The 19,622-nt window shown below is 36.9% G+C and overlaps 1 long non-coding RNA gene across 1 annotated transcript in view; it reads right to left on the bottom strand.

Moving 5' to 3' along the window:
• LOC131102203 (uncharacterized) overlaps positions 1 to 19,622 on the bottom strand; it is a 46,840-nt gene that overhangs the window by 2,583 nt on the left and 24,635 nt on the right. The window contains exon 2 of the long non-coding RNA XR_013627652.1: positions 24 to 127. This is a non-coding gene — a long non-coding RNA (uncharacterized LOC131102203). The remainder of the gene's footprint in view (positions 1 to 23; positions 128 to 19,622) is intronic.

The following is a 19,622-nucleotide window of genomic DNA, read 5'->3' as shown; positions in this document are numbered from 1 at the left end:
ATGAAGGCAGAATTCATACTCACACACATATGTCTTCATTCGGAAACAGACAGAAAGAGAAATAGCCACTGCGTGCGGGAGGCTGTGATTGGTCGAATGCATCCCACCGTACGTATCAGTCAGGGGTCTGGAATAAAATAAAAACATTAAGGATGAACCATGGCGTGTGTGCTTTAAAAGCTCAGGTGTAATTGAATTCCATGTTATTTATGATTCCTCGCTGAAAATATACTGAAATATTTCTGTTGACATATGAACCCCCCCCCACCCCCCCCCCAAACACCTCTGGATTTAGCATTTAAATTGGAATATTTATCAGTTTATATGGTGTTATTCATGTGGCAATGTGTTCTGTATTAATCTTTCGCAAGACTGCTTCTACTTTATGTTTCATTTTTTTTCAGAAGTGGAAAAAAAAATGATGGACTTTGCCGGCAGGGGCGGGACATGTCTTCATGCAAAAAAAAAAAAAAAAAAAAATCTGAGATAACATGATGTTTATTTTTTTTGTTTTGGTAAGATTAATTACGTAAGATACTTGAACTTGATGCCTTGATTGTGCTTATTTTCCAAAATGGAAGGACAATAAAGTATACATACAGTATATGGACTCGATGCTAACATGTTAACTGTTAGCATGCTAAGTGTCTATGTAAGTTCACACTCGTGAAAATGTTTAAAAATGCTAACAACGTTGGCATGCTGGCAATGTCAACATCCTCATGTTAGCAGGATTAGCATTGCAACAACACATCATCGGTAGAATAAAACTAACCGGTCTCACAAAGGGCTAACCTAGCATGATAGCGCTAAGTGTCTATATAAGCTTAAACCAGAGGAAATGGCTAAGATTGAAAACATGTTGACAATCGGGTGCTAACAATAGCATGCTAACTGTTAAGGTACTAACACCTAACATATAGCGCTAAGTATTTATATAAATTAGAGTTGCAAAAATCGCTAAAATGCTAACATTCTAATTTTACCATTTTACTACCTAACATGAGAATGCTAAGTGTCCATGTACTGTAATTATGTCCATGTACGGATGTTAGCATGCTAACACCTAGCATGATAATGCTAAGTGTCTATGTATTGTAAGTTTATACCTATCAAAATGGCTAAACCGGTTAATGTCAATATGGTAACAGTGATAAAATGCTGATGTTAGCATGCTAACATTTAGCATGATGATGCTAAGTGTCTATGTATTGTAAGTTTATACCTATCAAAATGGCTAAACAGGTTAATGTCAGCATAGTAACAGTGATAACACGCTGATGTTAGCATGCTAACACTTAGCATGATGATGCTAAGTGTTTATGTACTGTAAGTTTATACCTATCAAAATGGCTAAACAGGTTAATGTCAGCATAGTAACAGTGATAACACGCTGATGTTAGCATGCTAACACCTAGCATGATGATGCTAAGTGTTTATGTACTATAAGTTTATACCTATCAAAATGGCTAAACAAGTTAATTTCATCATGGTAACAGTGATAATACGCTGATGTTAGCATGCTAACACCTAGCATGATGATGCTAGGTGTTTATGTACTGTAAGTTTATACCTATCAAAATGGCTAAACAGGTTAATGTCAGCATAGTAACAGTGATAACACGCTGATGTTAGCATGCTAACACCTAGCATGATGATGCTAAGTGTTTATGTGCTGTAAGTTTATACCCATCAAAATGGCTAAACAGGTTAATGTCAGCATAGCAACAGTGATAACACGCTGATGTTAGCATGCTAACACTTAGCATGATGATACTAAGTGTTTATGTACTGTAAGTTTATACCTATCAAAATGGCTAAACAGGTTAATGTCAGCATAGCAACAGTGATAACACGCTGATGTTAGCATGCTAACACTTAGCATGATGATACTAAGTGTTTATGTACTGTAAGTTTATACCTATCAAAATGGCTAAACAGGTTAATGTCAGCATCGTAACAGTGATAACACGCTGATGTTAGCATGCTAACACTTAGCATGATGATGCTAAGTGTTTATGTACTGTAAGTTTATACCTATCAAAATGGCTAAACAGGTTAATGTCAGCATCGTAACAGTGATAACATACTGATGTTAGCATGCTAACACCTAGCATGATGATGCTAAGTGTTTATGTACTGTAAGTTTATACTTATCAAAATGGCTAAACAGGTTAATGTCAGCATCGTAACAGTGATAACATACTGATGTTAGCATGCTAACACCTAGCATGATAATGCTAAGTGTTTATGTACTGTAAGTTTATACCTATCAAAATGGCTGAGCAGGTTAATGTCAGCATCGTAACAGTGATAACATACTGATGTTAGCATGCTAACACCTAGCATGATGATGCTAAGTGTTTATGTACTGTAAGTTTATACCTATCAAAATGGCTAAACAAGTTAATTTCATCATGGTAACAGTAATAGTACGCTGATGTTAGCATGCTAACACCTAGCATGATGATGCTAAGTGTTTATGTACTATAAGTTTTAAACCTATCAAAATGGCTAAACAAGTTAATGTTATCATGGTAACAGTGATAACACGCTGATGTTAGCATGCTAACACCTAGCATGATAATGCTAAGTGTCTATGTAGAGTATGTGTTTACTCTCTGAAAATAGCTTTGCTTTTATATTGGCCCGCGGCACATTCTAAAATAATAATTTATCAAGAAAACTGGGAATTTTTAAAAATTTTTTATAATAATAAAGCCAAAATTTTAATAATACATTTTAAAATAGAAAACTAGAAAAAGAAATAATTTTAGAATAATAGAATAATAATATCCTCATGGTACCATAAAGTTTAATTATATTTTTTAAAAATATATTATTAAATATATAATATAATAAATAAATAATATATAAATATGAAAATATTTAAAATATAAAATATAATATTTAATATTATGAGGAACAAATGCTTTGACAGCATCGCACTCGACTATTGCACATAATTCCATATTATTTTTTTTTATTGGTGAATTGCATTTATTTATATATTATTATTATTATTATATTATTTACATGTACATACGTATTTATATGTATTTCTAAATAAACCAAGCAAAATGATGGTGTACCGTTTGGTTATGGTCATGTGAGCCAAATCTAAGTTGTTCGTTCGAGTGTACACTCCATCATCTTATCTTCTTCTCATGTGAACCCGACCCTACTTGAAAGCTAATTGAAAATGATTTAATGATTCCCTGGCAGGCCTTTTATTGTTTGGCGTTCCCTTGCAAGCGTGACATCATTAAGTCTTACGATGGCGACGGAGGTCGGCTGTCAATCATTCGCCCCTTAAACACCCTTTTCCTCCCCCAGAGCAGGTGTGCCATATTTGTATCAAACACCTTTTCCACACAAATGTGAACGTCGATGCACAGATTGATTTCCTGGTGATTATGTCTTTGTGGTGTCTGTGATTACGCCAAGACGCCGGTCCCCCCCCCACGCCGCTCGTTTTCACAAGACATCAACAATTTACACGCCATTAGTTTCGTTTGGCTCGTATTTGTTTGAAATGTCTCCCGGCGTTGGTGGCAAGCCACGGGCGCACCAGGAAGTAGCGTTGTGTTTGCACCGTGTGTGCAGTAAAACATCACAACTATAAAGTAGAAGTAGAAGTAGAAGTACTAAGTATAAGTAATACCGCGTTATCACGGTTAAGTCGTTTCAGACCTGACCACAAAGTATGATTCCTTATTTAGAATATATTATTTAGAGAACTTCCAAGTACAGGTTTTAACATTATTAGAGCCCTCCAGAAATGAAATAACACCCCTATAGTCACCTTTACACTCGGTTCAACTTTGGGCGAGGTGGGCTGCCTGGCACCACTTGCCTCGGTTGGGGGAACGGCTGTGCCTGTCGGTTACTCTCTGGGAAGGGGGTACTGTTGTGACCTCTCCATCCATTTTCCATCATCTATTAAGTAAAAAATAAAAAATAAAAAATAAAAAATAAAAAATAAAAAATAAAAAATAAAAAATAAAAAATAAAAAATACAAAATACAAAATACAAAATAAAAAAATAAAAAAAAATAAAAAATAAAATAAAATAAAAATAAAAATAAAAAATCAAAAATCAAAAATAAATAATAAAAAATAAAAAATAAATTTAAATAAATAAATAAACAAATAAATAAATAATAAATGAAATAAATAAATAGTTAATAAATACTAACAATAAATAATAATAATAATAATAATATAAATAAATAATACATACTAAATAAATAAAATAATAAATAATATAAATAAATAATACATACTAAATAAATAAAATAATAAATACTAAATAAATACTAAATAAATACTAAATAAATACTAAATAAATAATAAATAATAAATAAATAAAATAATAAATAAATAATAAATAAATAATAACAATAAATAAATAATAACAATAAATAAATAATAAATAAAATAAATACATAATAAATAAAAGAGATAAATAATAAATAATGATAATAAAAATCATTATAATAAATAAAGAATAAAATAAAGAAAATGGATGGATGGATGTGTCGAAAAAAATAAAAACTCAAGTATAATGGGATTGTGGTATCACAGCATTTTGACTTCACCAGTTACTCCTTTAATCCCGAGAGCATTTCCTCCCACAATCTCAGACTTGCTGAGTGTAAGCAGGACCTGTGCACTGTTTACACTCATAAAATCCCAGATTTATCTACGGGGGGGGGGTCAGACGGATCTAATAGAGGCCGCGTGTTGACATGGTATCCGGCATGTCCTGTGCTTATGCTCGCTAAATGCCAGCCTTTTTTTTTTTGTTTTTGCTGAAATAAGCAGCACCGTGGCTCCTCCGGGTGGGACAGCCATCACCGCATTGTGTCGGGATCATCCATAACCGCAGCACCGTGGTGCTGATAAACGTTCCCGGTGTCATGCAGGAAACATTCATTCAATCAGCCTTGTCACGAGCGCTGCCGCTACAGGATGGGCGGCCATTTGATTTGTCAACGTGAAAGGGGAACGGCGCCGCTGAGATTTAAAAACAAGTCATGCAATGGTTGCACCGGTCGCCATTTTATCCTATACCTCATGTCAGGGGTGTCCGTACGTGGAGATATGCTAAGAAGTTAAATATATATTTCAACTGCATATTTCAACTGCATTGGCTTTTTAAGGTTTCCTAATATTTCAACTTTTTTAATAGTTTTTGTAACTTTAATGAATTTATAATATTGTGACTGTATTACCATATTAGTTGGACTTATTCCCATAATATTAGAATTCTAATTATCATTATTTTTATTAAACAACAGTTATTTATTTATTGTTATTTTAATACTATTATATCCTATTATTGAAATTAATAAAACTAATTTCATTTTAAATAACTTAAAATATATAATATAAAATAACTATATATTTATGCTTTTTTTATTATTTATTATTTTATATTGAAAAACATGTATTTTTATATATTCATTTTTATACTTATTTGAATACATTTATATTATATTAAGTGAAAATGATCACAAAATAAAAAAAACGTAAAATATATATTATGTAAAATAACTATATATAATATATTGATACTTTTTATTATTTATTATTTTATATTGAAAAACATGTATTTTTAGATATTCATTTTTATACTTGAATACATTTATATTATATTCAGTAAAAATGATTAAAAAATAACTAAATTAAACTAATTTTATTTTTAAAAACTTAAAATATATATAATATAAAACAACTGTATATAATATATTTATACTTTTTATTATTCATTATTTTATATTGAAAAACATGTATTTTTATATATAAATTTTTATACTTATTTGAATACATTTATATTATATTAAGTAAAAATGATTACAAATAACTAAATTAAACAAATTTAATTTTAAAAAACTTAAAGTATATATAATATAAAATAACTATATATCATGTATTTATACTTTATTATTTATTATTTTTATATTGAAAAACATTTTTATATATTAATTTTTATACTTATTTTAATACATTTATATTATATTAAGTAAAAATGATTACAAAATAACGAAATAATTTTTTTCCCAACTATCTTCATAATGTGTTTGCTATCAAATCCAATAAAAATGATCCTGAATAATCAATATAATAATTACTTATTATTTATTATTAATACATTTTCATAATATAGTATAATAAATAATAATTATACTATGGATGTATACACCAAGGCTGCATAGTGGACAGATAGTTAGCATGTAAGCCATACAGCTACGAGACACGAGTTCGATTCCCCTGTTGAGGCATCTGTGTGGGGAGTTTGCATGTTCTCCCCCCTCTGCGATGAGACCCACAGTGAAAGCGAGTTTGACGCCCCTGCGTAAATCCAACACACTAGCTTAGCTAATTTCATTATTCATTGAGATGCATTTAGCCTTTGACATAATTAAAGCATTTTTTTTTTGATAGCAAACTAGCGATTCATAATCTTAGCCCCCCCCAAAGTCTTCCCTCACGTATCACATTTCCAAATCAATAAAAAGCATTGACAAATTTCTCAGGTGTGAAGTGAAGACATGTTCCAATTTAGCCGGCAGGGAATCGTACGTGCAGCTTGTCAAGAGGCCACTTTTAATTAAGATTCCAAGTCCAAATTCATCCCGGTTAGAAAGCGGACGCAAAGCGTAACAATGCTAACGCTGATAGCTTTGCAGGATGGACCAGATCGGAGCGGGAGATTGTCCTGCAGCGGCAGCGGCAGCAGCGGCGGCGGCGGCGGCGGCGGCGGCCCAAACGGAAAGGCAAGAGGAAGTTATCATCACGGCGTCGTCGCCATATCTACAAAGCTCTCTCTCCCTGCACGCCACAGATTTCCCTCTTTAATCTGACACACAGCAGCCTCGTGCTCGCTAAAAGCCTGCGAGGCGGCGTGGAGCTCAGCATCCCGAAAGAAGACTGCAGCCAAGAGGCGAGTGGCAGGGGTAGACAGACGAGGGGGAGAAAAAAAAAAAAAAAAAAAAAAAAAAAAAAAATCAAGATAACCGCCGCGTGAGAAAGAGCACGGCAGAGGAAGAAAGTGGGAAAAAATTCCGATTTTATTTGTTCCTTATGAAGGCATCTTCATTTGTGGAGGTTAATTGAAAAACGGCGGAAACAAAGCAAAGATGTGAGCTGGCAGGCCACGCCGTGTAACCACGATAAAAAAAAAACGTTCTTATTGTCTGTCTTTTTTTTTTTTTTACTACAACCAGATAACGACGCAAGGAAGTTGTATTGACATACTGTCAATCTGCGGAAACACGCCTAAAAAGAACTCATTTTTTTACATTGTCAAAAAGATAAAGCTAGTTTTAGCGACCGGAGCTAGCTAACACGTTAACAATCTTTGGTTAGCTCGAGGATTTTTTTTTGGAGGTAAACATTTCGGGAGAATGACTGGGGTGCGTACGTGGAGATTGGAGTAGGGGCATAACTAGGGGACCTGTTGGTTACTCTCTATAAAGGGGGGGTACTGTTGTGATCCATCCATTTTCCTACATTTATCCGGGAGCCACCTCTTCCAAGCTCTCCCTCTTCCACCTCTTTGGCGGGGGAACGGCTGGTGGCAACGGTGGTCTGGTGGTGTCTTGTTGCTATTGGTTCTGCTCGACGTCCCATCGTTTTGAGGGGCAAGTGTGGGGTGTGGCGGTTTTCTTTCCTGGATTGGTCTTTCTTTGGGTTTCCATTATTTCATAGACTGGAATCGGGGCGTAATCAGGGGTCAAAAAGCGTGCCTGTTGGTCACTCTCTAGGAAGGGGGGTACTGTTGTGATCTATCAATTTTCATACACTTGTGGCAGTCTTCTGTCCTGGATGGGTCTTTCTTTGGTTTTCCATTATTTCTTATTTTTTTAGACTGGAATCGAGGCGTAATTAGGGATCAAAAAGCATGCCTGTTGGTCACTCTCTAGAAAGGGGGGGTACTGTTATGATCCATCCATTTTCTTACACTTGTGGCAGTCTTTGTTTTTCCATTATTTCTTATTTTTAGACTGGAATCGGGGCATAATCAGAGGTCAAAAAGCGTGCCTGTTGGTCACTCTCCAGAAAGAGGGGGGTACTGTTGTGATCCATCCATTTTATAGATGGCCGTAAACAAGTTTGGTTAGGTTAAGGTTTAAAAAATGTGAAAATTTGTAATGTGACATATTGTACAAAAAATCAAATATTAATATCTGTATTGCCTTTTATTGCTTTCTATTATAGAACTATGGAGCTGTGGAAGGATGACTGAAAAACCAGCCAACCGGTACGCATTTCTCGGCACATCAGAATGATTGTTTATGAATTGAAATGAAACATTACCAGGATTGAAATGCCATAGACAGATTTGCTTACTGATAATCCATGCAGAAAATTCCTTAGCGTGATCTTCCAGGTCATATTCACTTATCTTAAAGTGCTTTGACATTTCAATTTGCTCCTTATCTCCAAAAGAGGTCTTTTTGAGCCAAAGGACGGCTTCATTTTCCATGTTCTACCGTAAAGATGGATGTAAGAACGTTGAGCCTTTTTTTATTCCGGAGGAAATTATCAATCACTAAAGGAGTTGAAGCTCATACGTTATCCATACTGAGAAAATGGGAAAAACTAAGGAAAATATTTTAAGCAACAACAGCAGAAATGGACAAAACAGGAAATGAAAAACTGGAAAAGGCTGGAATGCCACACCCAGCCGGGATGAGACGCCAGGGCAGACATGCTGGTGTCCTTCCGGTTGACCTGGAAGAGGTGGCTGTAGACTAGGACGTCCCTACTGAGACTGCTGCCCCTGGACCCCCGGAAAATTGACGGATCACAACAGTACCCCCCTTTCTGGAGAGTGACCAACAGGCACACTTTTTGACCTCTGATTATGCCCCGATTCCAGTCTAAAAAATAAGAAATAATGGAAAAACAAAGACTGCCACAAGTGTAAGAAAATGGATGGATCACAACAGTACCCCCCTCTTTCTGGAGAGTGACCAACAGGCACGCTTTTTGACCTCTGATTATGCCTCGATTCCAGTCTAAAAAATAAGAAATAATGGAAAACCAAAGACTGCCACAAGTGTAAGAAATGGATGGATCACAACAGTACCCCCCTCTTTCTGGAGAGTGACCAACAGGCACGCTTTTTGACCTCTGATTGTGCCCCGATTCCAGTCTAAAAAATAAGAAATAATGGAAAAACAAAGGCTGCCACAAGTGTAAGAAAATTGATGGATCATAACAGTACTCCCCTCTTTCTGGAGAGTGACCAACAGGCACGCTTTTTGACCCCTGGTTATGCCCCGATTCCAGTCTAAAAAATAAGAAATAATGGAAAAACAAAGACTGCCACAAGTGTAAGAAAATTGATGGATCATAACAGTACCCCCCTCTTTCTGGAGAGTGACCAACAGGCACGCTTTTTGACCTCTGATTATGCCCTGATTCCAGTCTAAAAAATAAGAAATAATGGAAAAACAAAGGCTGCTACAAGTGTAAGAAAATGGATGGATCACAACAGTACCCCCCTCTTTCTGGAGAGTGACCAACAGGCACGCTTTTTGACCTCTGACTGTGCCCCGATTCCAGTCTAAAAATAAGAAATAATGGAAAAACAAAGACTGCCACAAGTGTAAGAAATGGATGGATCACAACAGTACCCCCCTCTTTCTGGAGAGTGACCAACAGGCACGCTTTTTGACCTCTGATTATGCCCCGATTCCAGTCTAAAATTAAGAAATAATGGAAAAACAAAGACTGCCACAAGTGTAAGAAAATGGATGGATCATAACAGTACCCCCCCTTTCTAGAGAGTGACCAACAGGCACGCTTTTTGACCCCTGATTACGCCCCGATTCCAGTCTATGAAATAATGGAAACCCAAAGAAAGACCCATCCAGGACAGAAAACTGCCATACCCCATACTTGCCCCCAAAACGATGGGACATCGAGCCGAACCAATAGCAACAGGACACCACCAGACCACCGTTGCCACCAACCGTTCCCCCACCCAAGACATGCTGGTGTCCTTCCGGTTGACTTGGAAGAGGTGGCTCCCGGATAAATGTAAGAAAATTCATGGATTACAACAGTACCCCCCCTTCCTAGAGAGTGACCAACAGGCACGCTTTTTGACCCCTGATTACGCCCCGATTCCAGTCTATGAAATAATGGAAACCCAAAGAAAGACCAATCCAGGAAAGAAAACCGCCACACCCCACACTTGCCCCTCAAAACGATGGGACGTCGAGCAGAACCAATAGCAACAAGACACCACCAGACCACCGTTGCCACCAGCCGTTCCCCCGCCAAAGAGGTGGAAGAGGGAGAGCTTGGAAGAGGTGGCTCCCGGATAAATGTAGGAAAATGGATGGATCACAACAGTACCCCCCCTTTATAGAGAGTAACCAACAGGTCCCCTAGTTATGCCCCTACTCCAATCTCCACGTACGCACCCCAGTCATTCTCCCGAAATGTTTACCTCCAAAAAAAAAATCCTCGAGCTAACCAAAGATTGTTAACGTGTTAGCTAGCTCCGGTCGCTAAAACTAGCTTTATCTTTTTGACAATGTAAAAAAATGAGTTCTTTTTAGGCGTGTTTCCGCAGATTGACAGTATGTCAATACAACTTCCTTGCGTCGTTATCTGGTTGTAGTAAAAAAAAAAAAAAGACAGACAATAAGAACGTTTTTTTTTATCGTGGTTACACGGCGTGGCCTGCCAGCTCACATCTTTGCTTTGTTTCCGCCGTATTTTTATTATTTACCATAATAATAATAATGTGAAAACACATTTAGAATACAGTTCAATGGACACATATTAATATTTATTTATTATACAGAAATTAATATTTGTTATTATTGAACCTTAACCTAACCAAACTTGTTTACGGCCATCTAAATAAAGTTTTTAACATTATAAGAGTCATCAAGACATGACATAACACCCCTATAGTCACTTTAATATAAAACACACAACATATTGATATTTGTTTTTTTGTACAATATATCACTTTACACAATTTCTCATTTTTTAACCTTAACCCTCCAAACCTAACCAAACTTGTTTACGGCCATCGAAATACAGTTTTTAACATTATTAGAGTCATCAAGACATGAAATAACACCCCTATAGTCACTTTTACACTCCTAGTCCCCAATATAATAAAACACATAATAAAATATTAGCATTTTTTTTTTTGACAGCGAACTTCCTGCGGTGGCTATTGTCTCATCAATATAATATTGTGACCAGTGTGGAATATTACATGTCTTTGAATACATCTCAATGCCTTATATTTGTATAAATGAGCAAATTCTGAAATATTCACTATAATAATAATAATAATAATAATGTGTAAACACATTTAGAATACAGTTCAATGGAGACATATTAATATTTATTTTATGTTATCGTTATTCCAGAGCCCGACTGCACGTCACTGATTACACTCATTTGCTTAGTCAGCTTTACCACAAAGCTAAGTTATGGATGTTTTGTTTGGTATAGAAGAATAAAATATCTTTATTATTTATGGTACTTGTGGCTGACTTTGAAGAGGAAGAAGTGTCTCGGACACCGAGACGTGATTAGCATATGTTTCCAGCGTAGCGAATGAATGAGGTTGGGGGGGGGGTGGTATACATACATTAGCAGAAGTCCCATTAGTGGGACCGACAGAATGGCTGATTTATGTTTTCTCTTGGCGTCAAGCGACAGGGACATTAGTGTTACAGATGGGGACAGGTGACGTTGTCGGGACCATCAGTCTCCAGGTGATGCGGTGCCAAAAGCATCTGAGAGGAGCAGGCGTGAAGATTAGGAGGAAGAGGAGAGAGCTTCACTTCCCTTTTAGACTGCCTTCTTGAAGATTACCTCGGCGACGACGTGACAGCCAAAGCGGCACAAATGACAACTTCGAAATAATCAGTCGGCAATTTTTGTACAAAAAAAAAAGTGTTTGAATGCTAACATCAAAATGTAGAATTGTAGAATTACAGTAAAAGTCAAAATGTTTTTGGATGTAGGGAATTATTATCCTGAATGTTTTGATGCTGGAATGGAAAAATGATACTGGTTTCAATGGGAATGTTTGGGTCAAAAAAATTCAGTGAAAATGAGAAAAATAACCTAAATATTCTGAATGAGCTGAATGTTTTGGATTCTGGTTGGAAAAATGTGGATGCCTTGGTTAGCATGTTTTTTTGGTTAAGGTCCAAATTTCACACCAAAATTTTACTTTGGTTTAAGTACAATTTGACAATTCATTCATTCATTTATTAATTTTCTACCGCTTATCCTCACAAGGGTCGCGGGGGGGGGGGGGGGTGCTGGAGCTTATAGGGTACACCCTGGACTGGTGGCCAGCCAATCACAGGGCACATATAGACAAACAACCATTCACACTCACATTCATACCTATGGACAATTTGGAGTCGCTAATTAACCTAGCATGTTTTTGGAATGTGTGAGGAAACCGGAGTACCCGGAAAAGAAAACCCACGCATGCACGGGGAGAACATGCAAACTCCACACAGAGGGTGGAATTGAACTCGGGTCTCTTAGCTGTGAGGCCTGCGCACTAACCACTTTCTATGCCGCATGTCCTCCAATGAACTGCTTTGCTCAGACACAATGCGGAATGGGGAAACTTCAAAACTCATATTGGTACTTCTTTGTATATTTTTAGGTACACCTCTGGAGTGTTAAGTTAATGTGTGATGAGTGTAGTGTTTTTTTCCAAGCATAAACATGGCTGAATAAACTAATAGACATGTTTTTGGAATGTGGGAGGAAACCGGAGTACCCGGAAAAGAAAACCCACGCATGCACGGGGAGAACATGCAAACTCCACACAGAGGGTGGAATTGAACTCGGGTCTCTTAGCTGTGAGGCCTGCGCACTAACCACTTTCTATGCCGCATGTCCTCCAATGAACTGCTTTGCTCAGACACAATGCGGAATGGGGAAACTTCAAAACTCATATTGGTACTTCTTTGTATATTTTTAGGTACACCTTTGGAGTGTTAAGTTACTGTGTGATGAGTTTAGTGTTTTTTTCCAAGCATAAACATGGCTGAATAAACTAATAGACATGTTTTTGGAATGTGGGAGGAAACCGGAGTACCCGGAAAAGAAAACCCACGCATGAACGGGGAGAACATGCAAACTCCACACAGAGGGTGGAATTGAACTCGGGTCTCCTAGCTGTGAGGCCTGCGCACTAACCACTTTCTATGCCGCATGTCCTCCAATGAACTGCTTTGCTCAGACACAATGAAGAATGGGAAACTTCAAAACTCATATTGGTACTTCTTTGTATATTTTTAGGTACACCTTTGGAGTGTTAAGTTACTGTGTGATGAGTTTAGTGTGTTTTTTTTTAACTCGGGTCTCCTAGCTGTGAAGCCTGCGCGCTAACCACTCGCTTGCCGTGCAACCGCATTTAGACTTAAGTAAAAATAGTTAAAATGATAGCATGCTAACAGTTAGCATGCTATAGTAATTCCGGTAATTTTATTGCAAAATGAAACATAACATGATATGATCTGAATAACAATTGTGCCCAATGATCTTCCAACATTCACACATGAATAAAAACGCAAAAATTGACAGCGGAGCAAAGAAAGACGCGGACAATAAAGGCTTTGAGCGAATCCACGAGGAGTTGTTTGTTTTGTCCGCTCATACATGTAAGAGCAAAGAGAATGAGGTGTGTGTGGACAATGTGTGCGAGTGAAGGGTGTGTGTGTGTGTGGGGGGGGGGGGTTGAGGGGGGGGTGGAGACAGAAAGGGAGAATCAAACGGCTCAATTGGGTCCAAATATCCAAGGTTAATTTTGTGAGAAAGCTGCAGTGGCCAGATAAGAGCATCCCTGCAAATGAGTTCTGCCTGCCTGGATTACAGCTAAATTTATGCAGCTTTCCTTATCCTTTCACAAGCTCCTCTGAAGTGGCATAATTAACTTGCACACATAAAATGTGCATATTTTCTGCTTGCTGGTAACATTTCTTATTTTTACTGCTTTGATATTTTTTTTTTTTTTTTGCCTTGTTCATTATAATACTTTTTAGCGAAAAAGATTTTCCATTGTAACATCCGAGGATGAGTTGAGTCCGCTAACTGTTTCATCATTCCAATTATGCAATTTGTAGTTTTTTTTTCATAGATATGACGAATAAATAAACACGATTTACAATTTTACTACTGGCAATGCGAACCGGAGTCCTGCCCCGTTTGTTACAAAGAACGGATAGCACGTAGTAGCGCGCAACCAATCCGGTACTACCGGAGCACCCCCCCAAAGGACGAATGAATGCCTCTTACTGGTTGGGTAAACTCCCATGCACCCTCAAGCACCCTCGTGAGGGTCTAGAGGTGGTCCAGTGTTCCACGACCAGAACGAAAACCACATTGGAACACTTGTAGCAAAGGTTCAACCAACCCTTCTCTCCAGCACCCTGGAGAGAGTCAGTTGAGGTGGCTCGGGTATCTAGTCCGGATGCCGGATGACGACAGCGATCCAGTTCATATCACTTATGATACAAAATGTGATTAATCGTGATTAATATTTTAATCAATGGACAGCTCTAAAAAATATATATATTTTGTATATATTTAATGACATATTTATATTTATCGTATATTATATATATTATATGTATTATTATATTGTATATATATTCTGCCCTTATGATACAAAATGTGATTAATCGTGATTAATATCTTAATCAATGGACAGCTCTAAAAAATATATATATTTTGTATATATTTAATGACATATTTATATTTATCTTACATTATATATATATTATTTGTATTATTATATTATATATATTCTGCACTTATGATACAAAATGTGATTAATTGTGATTAATATTTTAATCAATGGACAGCTCTAAATACATATAAGACATATCTATGTGTTTATTAGTTATTATTATATATATTATGTTATATATATTCTGCACTTATGATACAAAATGTGATTAATCGTGATCAATATTTTAATCAATGGACAGCTCTAAAAAATATGTGTATATTTTGTATATATTTAAAGACATATCTATGTGTTTATTAGTTATTGTTATATTTATCTTATATTATTATATATGTTATTATGTTATATGTATTCTGCACTTGTGATACAAAATGTGATTAATCGTGATTAATATTTTAATCAATGACAGCTCTAAAAAATATATTTGTATACATTTAAAGACATATCTATGTGTTTATTAGTTATTATTATATTTATCTTATATTATTATGTTATATATATTCTGCACTTGTGATACAAAATGTGATTAATCGTGATTAATATTTTAATCTATGGACAGCTCTAAAAATATATATATTTTGTATATATTTAAAAACATATCTATGTGTTTATTACTTATTATTATATTTATCTTATATTATTATATATATTCTGCACTTATGATACAAAATGTGATTAATCGTAATTAATATTTTAATCAATGGACAGCTCTAAAAAAATATATATTTTGTATATATTTAAAGACAAATCTATGTGTTTATTAATTATTAGTTATTATTATATTTATCTTTATCTTATTAGAATAATAATATATATTGTATATATATTATTATATATTTTATAAAAACAGGCAACACTGATGATTTATGAATGAATTTATGTATTTATGTATTATTTAATGTGTTTATCTTCTATGTGCCATATGTAATTTTTTGGCTTTAAATGGAATTGGTCCTTAAAGGTTTACATGGTACAAATGAATACTTCCATACAATATCAGACATCAATGGCGAATAGAAAAGAAAACCATCACATGTACCATGCAGCTTGGTCCGTGATGATCTCCATGGCAACAAAGTCATCAGTAAATGTCTCCCGTCACCGACAGGAAGATCGGACAGAAATTAATTTCCCAAAATGAGTTGATGAGCCTGCGATGGAATGAATGAGTTTGGTTTTTCGGAGATAAAAGAAGCCCTGATAACGGATGATTTGGCTTCCATCCTTGGCGATACGGCAAGAATGGCCAACGTGTCTCGTAAGCAGAACTCCGTGTTGTTCACGTGGAAACACCAGGCAGATTTTCATCAAATCGTTCCATTGGAAATCGTTTCAATCACGCTAACCTTGGAAATTGGATGGAGTTTTTACACAAGCTCGTACAATGGAATCATTGAAAATTCCCAAAGCCTGATTTACATGACCCATATCTGATTAGATGATCCGTCGGTGCTTTGTTCCAGTTGTTGGGATTTTAGCAGTCATTCCCACATTTGGGTGATCGTCTCTTTGTATGAACACAAAAGTAAAATTTAATTTAGGAATAATCATAAGTAGAAACTTACATAAACAGGACTGTTATGATACATGTGTTAGCATCTTGGCGTGCTAATTTTAGCATAGTAGCCTTGTTTGCTTTTTGTAAGTACAGACTTACAGAAGCACTTAGTGCATTTTTGTAAGTAGAAAGTTTAAAAAGTTATATAAACAGGACTGTTATGCTACAGGTGTTAGCATCTTAGCATGCTAATTTTAGCATAGTAGCCTTGTTCGCTGTTTTGTAAGTACACTTACAGAAACACTTAGTGCACTTTATAAGTAGAAAGTTTAGAAAGTTATATAAACAGGACTGTTATGATACAGGTGTTAGCATATTAGCATGCTAATTTTAGCATAGTAGCCTTGTTCACTGTTTTGTAAGTACACTTACAGAAACACTTAGTGCATTTTTATAAGTAGAAAGTTTAGAAAGTTATATAAACAGGACTGTTATGCTACAGGTGTTAGCATCTTAGCATGCTAATTTTAGCATGGTAGCCTTGTTCGCTGTTTTGTAAGTACAGACTTACAGAAACACTTAGTGCATTTTTATAAGTAGAAAGTTTAGAAAGTTATATAAACAGGACTGTTATGCTACAGGTGTTAGCATCTTAGCATGCTAATTTTAGCATGGTAGCCTTGTTCGCTGTTTTGTAAGTACAGACTTACAGAAACACTTAGTGCATTTTCATAAGTAGAAAGTTTAGAAAGTTATATAAACAGGACTGTTATGCTACAGGCGTTAGCATCTTAGCATGCTAATTTTAGCATAGTAGCCTTGTTCGCTGTTTTGTAAGTACACTTACAGAAACACTTAGTGCATTTTTGTAAGTAGAAAGTTTAGAAAGTTATATAAACAGGACTGTTATGCTACAGGCGTTAGCATCTAATGCTAATTTTAGTATAGTAGCCTAATTGGAACAAATTAGTTGAATCTCAGTCTTTTTCCAACGCAGTACCTCATACCCCCGACCCTCACTTGACAGTTCAGCAAGTACGCGTTGGCAAATATCCTTACAACGTTAGCATTGCAACGTGTTAGCGACCGTGATCATCAAGAGATTACAGCCTTGGCGATTGCAAGGTTTCAAGATCCCCCTTGATGAATAGTGCTTCATTATCAAAGCCCTGGGCTGCAATCAAGGCATTGATTGGAGGGCAATTGATGTGTTTCAGACATAATCAAACTTTGCTTTGTCATTTGCCTTCAAAGGGAAATCAGCACATCTGTGAAATTGTTGTCCAAGACAAGTTTTCAAAGAGTACAAACCTTGTATTAAGTTTTTTTTATTACCCTGCTATTGTTCACTCCTGGATGTATAAGCATTATGATACGTATTATTTTCATAATTCATAATGGCAATCGAGTGGTTAGCGCGCAGACCTCACAGCTAGGAGACCAGGGTTCAATTCCACTCTCGGCCATCTCTGTGTGTAATATTCCACACTGGTCACATGTGTCAGTAATATTATATTGATGAGACAATAGCCACCGCAGGAAGTTCGCTGTCAAACAAAAAAAAAGTTATTAAAAAAAATATGTTATTATGTGGGCGGCACGGCGGTTGAGTGGTTAGCGCGCAGACCTCACAGCTAGGAGACCAGGGTTCAATTCCACCCTCGGCCACCTCTGTGTGGAGTTTGCATGCATGGGTTTTCTCCGGGTACTCCGGTTTCCTCCCACGTTCCAAAAACATGTCTATATCTATTTGTTTATTTAGCCATGTTTATGCATGCAAAAAAACACTAAACTCATCACACAGTAACTTAACACAACTTAACACACAAAGGTGTACCTAAAAATATACAAAGAAGTACCAATATGAGTTTTAAAGTCTCCCATTCTGCATTGTGTCTGAGCAAAGCAGTTCATTGGAGGACATGCGGCATAGAAAGTGGTTAGTGCGCAGGCCTCACAGCTCGGAGACCCGAGTTCGATTCCACCCTCGGCCACTCCAATTTGTCCATAGGTATGAATGTGAGTGTGAATGTCTTACTGAGAACAAACAGCACTCGATTCATCACACTGCAACTTAATACTCAAAAGGTGTATAAACAAATACACAAACCTGCCCCAAACATGCCGAATTGTTAGCATGTAGGCCACACAGTTAGGAGATCGGGAAGATGTTGGTTCGATTCTCATTGTGGAGTTTGCATGTTCTCCCCAAAAACATGCTAGGTTAATTAGCCACTCCAAATTGTCCATAGGTATGAATGTGAGTGCGAATGTCTTACTGAGAACAAACACTTTGTTAACAGCACTCGATTCATCACACTGCAACTTAATACTCAAAAGGTGTATAAACAAATACACAAACATGCCCCAAACATGCCGAATGGTTAGCATGTAGGCCACACAGTTAGAAGATCGGGAAGACGTGGGTTCGATTCTCATTGTGGAGTTTGCATGTTCTCCCCAAAAACATGCTAGGTTAATTAACCACTCCCAAATTGTCCATAGGTATGAATGTGAGTGTGAATGTCTTACTGAGAACAAACACTTTGTTAACAGCACTCGATTCATCACACTGCAACTTAATACTCAAAAGGTGTATAAACAAATACACAAACATGCCGAATGGTTAGCATGTAGGCCACACAGTTAGAAGATCGGTCAGACGTGGGTTCGATTCTCATTGTGGAGTTTGCATGTTCTCCCCAAAAACATGCTAGGTTAATTAGCCACTCCAAATTGTCCATAGGTATGAATGTGAGTGTGAATGGTTGTTTGTCTATATGTGCCCTGTTATTGGCTGCGCCACCAGTCCAGGGTGTACCCCGCCTCTCGCCCCGAACTGGGATAGACTCCAGCACCCCCCGCGACCCTCGTGAGGATAAGCGGTAGTACCTGATGAGGGAAGGTCACATTGCAGGTATTGTGTTTCGGCACGAGAAGACTCCCTACGGACTTTTCTATCACTGCCCCCCCCCCGACCAGCGCTCTCTCGGACCACCAAAATCCAGCAACGGCTTGTAGGTAATTGATCAGGCAAGTCAAGTGTAAAATATTCATTTCTACTTGAAGATAAATCTCCAGGGAGGGTTCGAGGAGGATGTTGGTGGAAAATATTGCTTATGCACCAGCAGGTCGCTGCACCACCACGTGATGCTGGAAGATAAGGAGAGGTCGCGGCAGCCACTCGTGCAATTCCCTGCTTGGCTTTAGACCAACAAGCCAAATCCGTCTCTGCAGCCCTGGATTTTATTGTACTTGGCCGAGGGGGGTGGAGGGGGGGGTGGACGGGGGCGTTTGGAACCTCCATGGCTGGCAGGCTAAACAGCTGATCCTGCCCTAGCATGCTTTGTTTTG

Source organism: Doryrhamphus excisus, linkage group LG7, assembly GCF_037039965.1.
Source record: "Doryrhamphus excisus strain RoL-2023G ecotype Guam linkage group LG7, RoL_Dexc_Guam_v1.1, whole genome shotgun sequence".
Lineage (NCBI taxonomy): Eukaryota > Metazoa > Chordata > Actinopteri > Syngnathiformes > Syngnathidae > Doryrhamphus > Doryrhamphus excisus.
This window is presented reverse-complemented; position numbering and strand designations above follow the sequence as displayed.